The sequence below is a fragment of the Oncorhynchus keta genome, chromosome 1, assembly GCF_023373465.1.
Source record: "Oncorhynchus keta strain PuntledgeMale-10-30-2019 chromosome 1, Oket_V2, whole genome shotgun sequence".
NCBI lineage: Eukaryota > Metazoa > Chordata > Actinopteri > Salmoniformes > Salmonidae > Oncorhynchus > Oncorhynchus keta.
The window spans coordinates 10,416,581-10,430,838 of record NC_068421.1 but is presented as its reverse complement, the minus strand read 5'-3'; the positions used below and the strand labels follow the sequence as shown (position 1 = coordinate 10,430,838).

At 45.1% G+C, this 14,258-nt stretch overlaps 1 pseudogene; it reads right to left on the bottom strand.

The window, feature by feature from the left end:
• Window positions 1-6,799: 6,799 nt before the first annotated feature.
• Window positions 6,800-13,597, bottom strand: LOC118396903 (extracellular calcium-sensing receptor-like; annotated as a pseudogene).
• Between the last annotated feature and the right edge of the window lie 661 nt (window positions 13,598-14,258).

The following is a 14,258-nucleotide window of genomic DNA, read 5'->3' as shown; positions in this document are numbered from 1 at the left end:
GCATATAGCATGGGGTTTCCATGTATATACCATGCATGTTCCAGGCATATAGCATGGGGTTTCCATATATATACCATGCATGTTCCATGCATATAGCATGGGGTTTCCATGTATATACCATGCATGTTCCATGCATATAGCATGAGGTTTCCATGTATATACCATGCATGTTCCAGGCATATAGCATGGGGTTTCCATGTATATACCATGCATGTTCCAGGCATATAGCATGGGGTTTCCATGTATATACCATGCATGTTCAGGCATATAGCATGGGGTTTCCATGTATATACCATGCATGTTCCAGGCATATAGCATGGGGTTTCCATGTATATAGCATGGGGTTTCCATTTATATACCATGCATGTTCCAGGCATATAGCATGGGGTTTCCATGTATATACCATGCATGTTCCAGGCATATAGCATGGGGTTTCCATGTATATACCATGCATGTTCCAGGCATATAGCATGGGGTTTCCATGTATATAGCATGGGGTTTCCATGTATATACCATGCATGTTCCAGGCATATAGCATGGGGTTTCCATGTATATACCATGCATGTTCCAGGCATATAGCATGGGGTTTCCATGTATATACCATGCATGTTCCAGGCATATAGCATGGGGTTTCCATGTATATACCATGCATGTTCCAGGCATATAGCATGGGGTTTCCATGTATATAGCATGGGGTTTCCATGTATATACCATGCATGTTCCAGGCATATAGCATGGGGTTTCCATGTATATACCATGCATGTTCCAGGCATATAGCATGGGGTTTCCATGTATATACCATGCATGTTCCAGGCATATAGCATGGGGTTTCCATGTATATAGCATGGGGTTTCCATGTATATACCATGCATGTTCCAGGCATATAGCATGGGGTTTCCATGTATATACCATGCATGTTCCATGCATATAGCATGGGGTTTCCATGTATATACCATGCATGTTCCAGGCATATAGCATGGGGTTTCCATGTATATACCATGCATGTTCCATGCATATAGCATGGGGTTTCCATGTATATACCATGCATGTTCCATGCATATAGCATGGGGTTTCCATGTATATACCATGCATGTTCCAGGCATATAGCATGGGGTTTCCATGTATATACCATGCATGTTCCAGGCATATAGCATGGGGTTTCCATGTATATACCATGCATGTTCCATGCATATAGCATGGGGTTTCCATGTATATACCATGCATGTTCCATGCATATAGCATGGGGTTTCCATGTATATACCATGCATGTTCCAGGCATATAGCATGGGGTTTCCATGTATATACCATGCATGTTCCATGCATATAGCATGGGGTTTCCATGTATATACCATGCATGTTCCATGCATATAGCATGGGGTTTCCATGTATATACCATGCATGTTCCATGCATATAGCATGGGGTTTCCCTGTATATACCATGCATGTTCCATGCATATAGCGTGGGGTTTCCATACATGTTCCAGGCATATAGCATGGGGTTTCCATGTATATACCATGCATGTTCCAGGCATATAGCATGGGGTTTCCATGTATATACCATGCATGTTCCATGCATATAGCATGGGGTTTCCATGTATATACCATGCATGTTCCATGCATATAGCATGGGGTTTCCATACATGTTCCAATCATATAGCATGGGGTTTCCATGTATATACCATGCATGTTCCAGGCATATAGCATGGGGTTTCCATGTATATACCATGCATGTTCCATGCATATAGCATGGGGTTTCCATGTATATACCATGCATGTTCCATGCATATAGCATGGGGTTTCCATGCATGTTCCATGCATATAGCATGGGGTTTCCATGCATGTTCCAGGCATATAGCATGGGGTTTCCATGCATGTTCCATGCATATAGCATGGGGTTTCCATGCATGTTCCATGCATATAGCATGGGGTTTCCATGCATGTTCCAGGCATATAGCATGGGGTTTCCATGCATGTTCCAGGCATATAGCATGGGGTTTCCATGTATATACCATGCATGTTCCAGGCATATAGCATGGGGTTTCCATGTATATACCATGCATGTTCCAGGCATATAGCATGGGGTTTCCATGTATATACCATGCATGTTCCAGGCATATAGCATGGGGTTTCCATGTATATACCATGCATGTTCCAGGCATATAGCATGGGGTTTCCATGTATATACCATGCATGTTCCATGCATATAGCATGGGGTTTCCATGTATATACCATGCATGTTCCAGGCATATAGCATGGGGTTTCCATGTATATACCATGCATGTTCCAGGCATATAGCATGGGGTTTCCATGCATGTTCCAGGCATATAGCATGGGGTTTCCATGTATATACCATGCATGTTCCAGGCATATAGCATGGGGTTTCCATGTATATACCATGCATGTTCCAGGCATATAGCATGGGGTTTCCATGTATATACCATGCATGTTCCAGGCATATAGCATGGGGTTTCCATGCATGTTCCAGGCATATAGCATGGGGTTTCCATGTATATACCATGCATGTTCCAGGCATATAGCATGGGGTTTCCATGCATGTTCCATGCATATAGCATGGGGTTTCCATGCATGTTCCATGCATATAGCATGGGGTTTCCATGCATGTTCCAGGCATATAGCATGGGGTTTCCATGCATGTTCAGGCATATAGCATGGGGTTTCCATGCATGTTCCAGGCATATAGCATGGGGTTTCCATGTATATACCATGCATGTTCCAGGCATATAGCATGGGGTTTCCATGTATATACCATGCATGTTCCATGCATATAGCATGGGGTTTCCATGTATATACCATGCATATAGCATGCATGTACAGGATGGGAAGAGAGGGAGCGAAAGAAGAAGAAAGAGAGAATTTCTGAGAATCAGTGAGGCACAGACTGTGGCCCCATAGGGTTGTTTATGGCCCTGTGGTTTGCTGCCCTCTCTATTATTAGCGTAAATGCTGACCAGATGTGTTCTAGCCATGGATATGTCTAACTACAGGAGAAAGAATGTCTGGATGTCATAAGGTGAATGCACCAATTTGTAAGTCGCTCTGGATAAGAGCGTCTGCTAAATGACTTAAATGTAAAATGTAAATGTAAATGAAAGAAGGTCTGTTAGGAAGAATATAACCTGAGCTAATAAACATTCCAGAAAATCAATCGTTCATCAAGAGATAATCTTTCATTGTTGAAGTTAGAAATGTCTAAATGTCTTGTAATAAGACTTTATAAACGGTTCCTGGGCCGTAGCTGGGCATGGTCAAAAACAGCCATTGTGCAGGCTGTCTGTAGAACTGTTTAGGATTGCATGTCTGGAGGGACTGTAGAACTATGTGTTGGCGAACGAGGGCAACCAATGAGGGTCTCTCTTTCCTCTACCACATGATCATCTCTTCGCAGGTCTATTTACCTCCTTTCTTTCATCTGTTCAGTGTGGTGAAAGGTCCTGGGCACCACAGAGACAGAGGGATTCACCCACTATAAGACCATTCAATAGGGCCATTTACCTGGTCTCATTGTCTACTGTTCCCCCTGTAGGATTGATAGTGATACCAGGGCCTCCTAAAGGCACACAAAGACTTGCCTGATAATGACCTGAGACCCTGATAGCTTACTGGACCCGAAATGCTGCTACTGAGACCCTGATAGCTTCCTGGAACTAGAATGCTGCACCTGAGGCCCTGATAGCTCTACCTGTTGAGGTGGTGCTACTGAGTCCCTGATAGCTCTACCTGTTGAGGTGGTGCTACTGAGGCCCTGATAGTTCTACCTGTTGAGGTGGTGCTACTGAGGCCCTGGTAGCTCTACCTGTTAAGGTGGTACTACTGAGTCCCTGATAGCTCTACCTGTTAAGGTGGTGCTACTGAGTCCCTGATAGCTCTACCTGTTGAGGTGGTGCTACTGTGTAGTAACTATATCTGATGGACGACTGTGGTCTGAATGTGTACCAAAGGTAGTGTGACAAGGGGAGTGTTTGTGTCTGGGGGCTCTATGCGGTATGGAGAGAAGATGCATCGTCAAGGGGGGAGTCCCTTTGGTCAAAACAGCTGGTGCGCAGTCTCCAATGTTATGGAAGTCTCAAGGTTTTGTTTGTCTGATTTAGAGTACCTCATGATAAGGGTTAGAACAATTGGCCCAGCGTCGTCCGGGTTTTGGCGGGTTAGGCAGCCATTGTAAATAAGAATTTGTTCTTAACTGACTAAAATAACACACCTACTCCTTGTTGTTCAGCATAACACCCCTACTCCTTATTGTTCAGCATAACAGTCCTTGTGGTACACCACAACAGCCCTTCTCCTTATTATTCAGCATAACGGCCCTACTCCTTGTGGTACATCATAACAGCCCTACTCCTTGTTGTACGTCATAACAGCCCTACTCCTTGTTGTACATCATAACAGCCCTACTCCTTGTGGTACATCATAACAGCCCTACTCCTTGTTGTATGTCATAACAGCCCTACTCCTTGTGGTACATCATAACAGCCCTACTCCTTGTTGTACATCACAACAGCCCTACTCCTTGTTGTACGTCATAACAGCCCTACTCCTTGTGGTACATCATAACAGCCCTACTCCTTGTTGTACATCATAACAGCCCTACTCCTTGTGGTACATCATAACAGCCCTACTCCTTGTGGTACGTCATAACAGCCCTACTCCTTGTTGTACATCACAACAGCCCTACTCCTTGTTGTACGTCATAACAGCCCTACTCCTTGTGGTACATCATAACAGCCCTACTCCTTGTTGTACGTCATAACAGCCCTACTCCTTGTGGTACATCATAACAGCCCAACTCCTTGTTGTTATTTATTTTCAATGTGTATTTATTCCTCACCAAATACAGTATAATATGAAAGAGGTCCCGTCAGCATTTCACAGGTAGTCTACACCTGTTGTTTAACAAGCATGTGACACATTTAATTTCGATTTGATTTTTATATGCCTGTTGGCATTTTAGTGTACGATGAGGCACAAACACACACATGCACACTGGATGAGGAAGGAATCTCTTCCACCATGAGTTTACGTAATCGTTAATGGTATTGTTGAGTTTATATAGACACATATTTCATTCTGACACATTATATGACTATACAGTTGAAGTTAGAAGTTTACGTACACTTAGGTTGGAGTTATTAAAACTATTTTTTTCAACAACTCCACAAATGTCTTGTTAACAAACTATAGTTTTGGCAAGTCGGTTAGGACATATACTTTGTGCATGACACAAGTCATTTTTCCAACAATTGTTTACAGACAGATTATTTAATTTATAATTCACTGTATCACAATTCCAGCTGGTCAGAAGTTTACATACACTAAGTTGACTGTGCCTTTAAACAGCTTGGAAAATTCCAGAAAAGGATGTCATAGCTTTAGGAGCTTCTGATAGGCTAATTGACATCATTTGAGTCAATTGGAGGTGTACCTTGTGGATGTATTTCAAGGCCTATCTTCAAACTCAGTACCTCTTTGCTTGACATCATTGGAAATCAAAAGAAATCAGCCCAAACCTCAGAAAAACAATTGTAGACCTCCACAAGTCTGGAACATCCTTGGGATCCATTTCCAAATGCCTGAAGGTACCACGTTCATCTACACAAACAATAGTATGCAAGTATAAACACCATGGGACCACGCAGCCGTCATACTGCTCAGGAAGGAGACGCGTTCTGTCCTAGAGATGAACGTACGTTGGTGCGAAAAGTGCAAATGAATCCCAGAACAGCAAAGGACCTTGTGAAGATGCTGGAGGAAACAGGTACAAAAGTATCTATATCCACAGTAAAATGAGTCCTATATCGACATAACCTGAAGGCCTATCAGGCAAGGAAAAAGCCACTGCTCCAAAACCGCCAGAAAAAAAGCCAGTTTGCAACTGCACAGGAAGTTAAAGCTTGGTCGCAAATCGGTTTTCAAAATGGACAATGACCCCAAGCATACTTCCAAAGTTGTGGCAAAATGGCTCAAGAACAAAAAAGTCAAGGTATTGGAGTGGCCATCACAAAGCCCTGACCTCAATCCTTTAGAACCTTTGTGGGCAAAACTGAAAAAGTGTGTGTGAGCAAGGAGGCCTACGAACCGGTCTCAATTACACCAGCTCTATCAAGAGCAATGGGCCAAAATTCACCCAACTTATTGTGGGAAGTTTGTGGAAGGCTACCCAAAACGTTTGATCCAAGTTAAACAATTTAAAGGCAATGCTAAAAATACTAATTGAGTGTATGTAAACTTCTGACCCACTGGGAATGTGATGAAAGAAATAAAAGCTGAAAAATATCGTTCTCTCTACGATTACCCTGAGATTTCACATTCTTAAAATAAAGTGGTGATCCTAACTGACCGAACACAGGGAATTTTTACTAGGATTAAATGTCAGGAATTGTGAAAAACTGAGTTTAAATGCATTTGGCTAAGGTGTATGTAAACTTCCGACTTCAACTGTTGGTATTAACAAGGTAATATGGTGAAAGTTTACCAGGAAATGTATGTTTTCAAACAGAATGGACATTCTACAATCCTTAAATCACGATATGAGTATGTGTCATTTCACATTTGTCCCTCGTGTTTCTTGGTGGTTTCTAATTGGACATCATGTGTTTCTTGGTGGTTTCTATTTGTCCATCATGTGTTTCTTGGTGGTTTCTATTTGGACATCATGTGTTTCTTGGTGGTTTCTAATTGGACATCATGTGTTTCTTGGTGGTTTCTATTTGTCCATCATGTGTTTCTTGGTGGTTTCTATTTGTCCATCATGTGTTTCTTGGTGGTTTCTTTGTCCATTTGTCCATCATGTGTTTCTTGGTGGTTTCTATTTGTCCATCATGTGTTTCTTGGTGGTTTCTATTTGTCCATCATGTGTTTCTTGGTGGTTTCTATTTGTCCATCATGTGTTTCTTGGTGGTTTCTATTTGTCCATCATGTGTTTCTTGGTGGTTTCTATTTGTCCATCATGTGTTTCTTGGTGGTTTCTATTTGTCCATCATGTGTTTCTTGGTGGTTTCTATTTGTCCATCATGTGTTTCTTGGTGGTTTCTATTTGGACATCATGTGTTTCTTGGTGGTTTCTATTTGTCCATCATGTGTTTCTTGGTGGTTTCTATTTGTCCATCATGTGTTTCTTGGTGGTTTCTATTTGTCCATCATGTGTTTCTTGGTGGTTTCTATTTGTCCATCATGTGTTTCTTGGTGGTTTCTATTTGTCCATCATGTGTTTCTTGGTGGTTTCTATTTGTCCATCATGTGTTTCTTGGTGGTTTCTATTTGGACATCATGTGTTTCTTGGTGGTTTCTATTTGTCCATCATGTGTTTCTTGGTGGTTTCTATTTGTCCATCATGTGTTTCTTGGTGGTTTCTAATTGGACATCATGTGTTTCTTGGTGGTTTCTATTTGTCCATCATGTGTTTCTTGGTGGTTTCTATTTGTCCATCATGTGTTTCTTGGTGGTTTCTATTTGTCCATCATGTGTTTCTTGGTGGTTTCTATTTGTCCATCATGTGTTTCTTGGTGGTTTCTATTTGTCCATCATGTGTTTCTTGGTGGTTTCTATTTGTCCATCATGTGTTTCTTGGTGGTTTCTATTTGTCCATCATGTGTTTCTTGGTGGTTTCTATTTGTCCATCATGTGTTTCTTGGTGGTTTCTAATTGTCCATCATGTGTTTCTTGGTGGTTTCTAATTGTCCATCATGTGTTTCTTGGTGGTTTCTAATTGTCCATCATGTGTTTCTTGGTGGTTTCTATTTGGACATCATGTGTTTCTTGGTGGTTTCTATTTGTCCATCATGTGTTTCTTGGTGGTTTCTAATTGTCCATCATGTGTTTCTTGGTGGTTTCTAATTGTCCATGTGTTTCTTGGTGGTTTCTATTTGTCCATCATGTGTTTCTTGGTGGTTTCTATTTGGACATCATGTGTTTCTTGGTGGTTTCTATTTGGACATCATGTGTTTCTTGGTGGTTTCTATTTGTCCATCATGTGTTTCTTGGTGGTTTCTATTTGGACATCATGTGTTTCTTGGTGGTTTCTATTTGTCCATCATGTGTTTCTTGGTGGTTTCTATTTGGACATCATGTGTTTCTTGGTGTTTCTCTCTGGTCTCAGGAGGATGATGAAACACTTTGGAGCAAACAGACAGAACAGCAGCCCAAAGCTGGATGCTAAGATGGCGAATATCTCCACAGCTACAGTGTACTTCCCAGGAGAGCTGACGTAGGCAGGGACGAAGGAGATCCATACAGCACAGAAGATCAGCATGCTGAAGGTGATGAACTTGGCCTCGTTGAAGTTGTCAGGGAGTTTCCTGGCCAGGAAGGCTAAGAGGAGACAGAGAGAGGCTAGCAAGCCAATGTAGCCCAGCACCAGAGAGAAGCCGACCACAGAGCCCACGTCACACTCCAGGACCACCCTCGGCCCCCGACCCCCTCTGCCGCCCCTCTCAGCCGGCCGGGGTGGAGATAGGGCCAGCCACAGCACACAGATCAGCACCTGTGGAAGGGAAAGGGGTTTGGAAGGAAAAAGCACAGTCACCATAACAACAGAATACGGTAGTGAAGGAAATAAATACATTCCAATAGTAAAAACTAGATTTTCACCTGGATGAGTGTGCAGATGGAGATGCCCATCCTTTGCTGAGCTGGGCTGAAGTATCTCATCAGGTTCTCTCCAGGCAGAGTGGCCCTGAAGGCCACCAGCACCACCACAGTCCTGCTGAGCAGACAGGAGATGCAGAACACAAAGCTTACACCAAACAGGGTGTGTCTCAGCATGCAAGTCCATGGCTTCGGCCAGCCAATGAAAACCAGTGCACACAGGAAGCAGAGTTTGAGTGACAGCAGGAGCAGGAAGCTGAGCTCAGAGTTGTTGGCTTTCACCTGGAACGAGACAGAGAATGATAATTTATACAGAGTGACGTCATAAATCTCGTCCTTATGTGACACCGTACGAACTGATGTCTCTCATGCAATGGAATGTATTTTTTGCAATGTCAGTAGAGTTGACTCAACAAATCACAGCACAGTTTGAAGGGTACACTTCCAGCTTTTACTTCCTGAATTCGGGAACACTCAAAATGCCTGCCAGTCCATCCGTTATGCCATCATTGACTTGAATGGGGACACGCGTTCTATTCATTGTATTTCTATGATCACATAATTCAACTCACCAGGGGAGTATGGCGGTGGTAGAAGAAGGTGGTCATGGTACCAGCTGTGAGCGTTGCCCCGGAAACTGAGATGACGGACAGGATGACGCCCATGGTGTCGCTGTAGGAGAGGAAGTCCACCAGCTGTGGGACGCAGGCCGTACGATATGGGTTGGACCAGAACCGCTCTGGACACCTGATACACTCAACTGACCCTGACAGAGAAGGAACAGAAATCAAGAGTCAGAATCAGAACCAGTCAGAACCAGGACCAGTCAGAACCAGGACCAGTCAGAACCAGGACCAGTCAGAACCAGTCAGAATGAGGACCAGTCAGGACCAGGACCAGTCAGAACCAGGACCAGTCAGAATGAGGACCGACCAGGACCAGTCAGAACCAGGACCAGTCAGAACCAGGACCAGTCAGAACCAGTCAGAATGAGGACCAGTCAGGACCAGGACCAGTCAGAACCAGGACCAGTCAGAATGAGGACCAGTCAGGACCAGGACCAGTCAGGACCAGGATCAGTCAGAACCATTCACAATGAGGACCAGTCAGGTTCAGGACCAGTCAGAATGAGGACCAGTCAGGTTCAGGACCAGTCAGAATCCGGACTAGTCAGGACCAGTACCAGTCAGAATCAGGACCAGTCAGGATCAGGACCAGTCAGAATCAGGACCAGTCAGAATCAGGACCAGTCAGAATCAGGACCAGTCAGAACCAGGGCCAGTCAGAATCAGGACCAGTCAGAATCAGTCAGAACCAGGACCAGTCAGGATCCGGACCAGTCAGAATCAGAATCAGTCAGAACCAGGACCAGTCAGGACCCGGACCAGTCAGGACCAGGACCAGTCAGAACCAGGACTAGTCCGGACCAGGACCATTCAGAATCAGGACCAGTCAGAATCAGGACTAGATACGAATGGGGACCAGTCAGACTCAGGGCCGGTCAGAATCAGGACCAGTCAGAATCAGGACCAGTCAGAATCAGGACCAGTCAAATATGAATTGGAATGAGAAAAGTTGATAGACGACCTGTTGTGTTGCTGATCTCTCCCTCAGCGCAGGACAGACAGTCGAAGCAGCAAACGGGCCTCCCCTTCTGTACCGCATGTCTGGTACCAGGGGGGCAGGCAGCACTGCATATAGACACAGGGACCTACCGGACGGTGGGGAGGACGCAGTCATCATCATCATCATCATCACTATTATCACCATTATTACACACACACACACACACACACACACACACACACACACACACACACACACACACACACACACACAGAGGCAGGTTTGCTGGGCCCCTCTGGGGACTGGGTGAGGAATCTGACCACACAAATATCTCACATTCAGTATCATATTGATGACAGAGCTTCCTGTCTGACCTACCATTCAGTATCATATTGATGACAGAGCTTCCTGTCTGCCCTAACATTCAGTATCATATTGATGACAGAGCTTCCTGTCTGAACTAACTTTCACCTGTATTTTTTTTTTCTCTTTCTCTTTGCTGTATGTCTGCCTCAGGGTGACACGCTAAACATGTCTCTTTCTCTAACACACACACACACACACACACACACACACACACACACACACACACACACACACACACTCCTCTCTGCTTCAGAGAAACCAAGCTAAATGGTACTCACCTCATCTCCGCTGCCCCCTCCCACACCACCTTCTCCATATTGATGTGAAACTGGTCGTCCACGCCCACTGAAGACAGAAAATGGCCGACCTGGACAAACTCTGCTGTTCCCTCGTGGGTCACATGCCAGTTGATGATGTCATAAGGGCAGGCGGATTACCATTCATGTCAAAGTGGATCAAATCCCCCACAGGAGTACTGAAGTTCACTCTCCTCAGATAATGAGCAATCTCAAAGACAAAAGGTTTATTGAAACAGGATTAAGAGTTAGAACCAGTGGTGGCTTTGGGCTTTTAGTGCTCAACACTTATAAAGTGTTTCCATTGTATCCTGACTGGAAACGTTAGAGTTGTTAACCTGAAAACAGATCAATATGTTATTGTCACCTGGCTGGGCTGAAGCTTCCTGATATCAGGGCACTGTCCACTATTAAAGGGTCCCTCCCCTGGTGGACAGGCCACCATGTCCTGAATGGCGTGGGCGATGGCGTAAACAGCCTTGTACACATTGTAGCTGGCTCTCAGCTGAGACACGTCAGCATACTGGCTCTCCCCCTCACCTAGGATTGACACTTTATTTTACTGAGACAACATCGGGAATGGATCAGGACACATAAAACAGAGCATTAGTTGTAAACTTTCCCTCACCTATGACCTCTGAACCAGTACACTGTCGCCGGGACGACGGGGTAATGCTGAGGTCAATCCCCAGAGAACACCCAAACATTTCCTCCCACAATTCCCTCAGGAAGGGGTCGGATTTCTGGTTGTCCCCATCAGGACGGAGGCGTGTTAGGAAAGGGCCCAGGCTGGGAATGACAGCTTTCTTCAGGGCAAATCCAATAGTCCCGGCAAGAGAGGGCAAGTTTTTGGGGGAAGAGAGAGTAGAGTAGGTGACCCAGGCTTCCGAGGCGATCCACTGCTTGTCTGTTATGTTCTGACGGACAACCTCTTCCATCAGGGCCTGAAGAATGAGACGGTTAAAAAGATCAAGATAGTCAAGTTGAAGTACATGATTATCAATAAGAAAATACTTAAAAGGGCATCAAGACATGGTAGGACAAAAACACTCTGCTACAGTTGTGTAACAAATACTTAACAATACTCTGACCAGTAACTGGTTACCCGTGCATCCTGAGCGATGGCGAATGTCACCACCACTCTGGCAGTAGATCCTCTGATGGTGTCCACGATGTACTTCATCCGTCTCTGGGATGGTACCTTGGGGAAGCCCATCAGTGAGAGAGAGGGAAGAGAGTCAGAGAAAACCAGAGAGAGTGTTTCTATTTTATATTCCTGGAGAGGGGGCGAAGCAGAGTTAAAAAGAGACAGAAATCATCAGAGTGAGGTCGTACCTTGGGGATGACCTCTGCATAGGCGACACAAACCCCAGATCCTTGGAGATCTTGGAGAAGCATCTGAACCCCAAACTTTCCATAGTCATCATCCCCTGACACCAGCCCCACCCACTCCCAGCCCAGCTGATGCAGCAGCCTGGCCATGCCCCGAGCCTGGAAGGCATCGCTGGGTATCGTACGGAAGAACGATGGGTACCTCCAGTTGTCACTCAAACATGCACATGAGGCAAAATAACTCACCTGGGAGAGAACAGAGAGAGAGAGTCAGGGAGAATAAGAATTTGTAAGACTCAGAGCAGAAGGAGAGGAAACGTGAACATAGAGTGTAAGAAAGTCACTTAGATAGATATTTGAATGTAATCTGTAAGAAAGTCATTTAGATAGATATTTGAATGTAATCTGTAAGAGAGTCGTTATCTCTTTCCATCCCAGTCTGTAATACAACCCCATGCCTCACCATGGGTAAATCAAACGGCCCGAGGGTCTGTGCCACCACGATGGAGGCTGAGGAGCGGGCATCACCGATGATGACGGGCACCTCAGGGGTTGCTCCACACTCTGTGCCCGCCACAGAGGCCTCCTGGCCTGTCACCATGGCTAGGGCTGCCCCCAGAGTGGTACCCTCTGCCAGGCATGTGTCAGCAGCCAGGAACCCCAGGGTGAGGTTAGGAAGGAGGGCTGGGTCGCGGTTAATCTCCTCCACCGCAAAGATCATAGTCTGGAGCCAGCGGTAAGCACGCTGGTTGAACCTGACCGATAGAGGAAGGGAAGAGACAGGTCGAGAGGAGGTAACTGAAAACACTTTACACGTGAAAACAATGACACAAAGCTGTCATCACACGGAGTAGCGTACATTGTACATGTCACATTTCTCTCAATACTCCGGAACTCCTGCTCTGGTAGAGGGGCTTCCACATGGACGGGGAACAGGCCTCCAATGACCACATCTCCTGCCCGATAAACACTGCCCGAGATGGGGTTAGCCATCAGCCGACAGGCCCCCCCTCCATCTCCAGACTGACCCCAGACATACCCAGGGATAGGGAGGCAGCAGAGCAGCCACAGCCAGCCACAGAGGCACATCACCTGGAAAGAGACAAGGTCGAGGGCTGGGAAAGTCCGTCACCTGGAGGAGAGAGATCAAAGCAAGATCGTACAGACAGAACACTGAGTAGATAGAATGACATGAACAAAGAAACGCAGGCAATTAAGAGATACACCATACACCATACACCATATACCATACACCATACGCCATACACCATACGCCATACACCATGGACACCTGTAACCAGACAGTTGTGTGAAACAACAGTGATAGACACACAAAAAAACATGTTCCATCTCTGCCCTACCTATCAACAGTAAACCTTATCCTGGTGAGAGAGACAGACAGACAGACAGAGAGGATGAGTGTCTGTCAGTCTAGCATCTCCTGCAGAGAGTGAAAGAGGGAGAGGAAGAGGAGAGAAGGGGAGATGCTGATATAGGGAGAAATGAGCCCGCGGCTAAAAAACAGGCACACAGCCAGGGACGGGTGGGGCAGGAGGGGGTTAATTGGGGCATGTTATTGGAGGATAACTTGGGGAACAGGTAATTGAGGGTAATTGGAGAAAGCCTATGAGGGTGATGTTATTGAAGGTAATGTAGTAGGAGAGGAGAATCAGCGTCTGTTCTTCAACAACATCTGATGTTACGTCATACTTTATCTCATTCTTATGAATGATTGTCTTAATAAAATGCTATACATGTGACTAAATAGGAGAGGAGATGTGTAGAGAGAGAGAGGGAGAGAGAGAGAGAGAGAGAGAGAGAGAGAGAGAGAGAGAAAGAGAGAGAGAGAGAGAAAGAGAGTGCGAGAGTTAGTGAGTGAGTGAGTGGGCGAAGAAAGAAAGAAATGTTCCTTCCCTAAACTCTCAGTTTTCCCCTAGCTGTACCAATGATAGCAGGTTGTTGTTAGGGATAATTGCATGTAATTGAAGAATGACTATGACACTGAAGTTAATCACTTTAATTACCACAGTCGCTGAGAACATGAGGTCATAAATAATTTCCTCCTATTCTCGCTCTCTCTCATTCATTCTCTCTTTC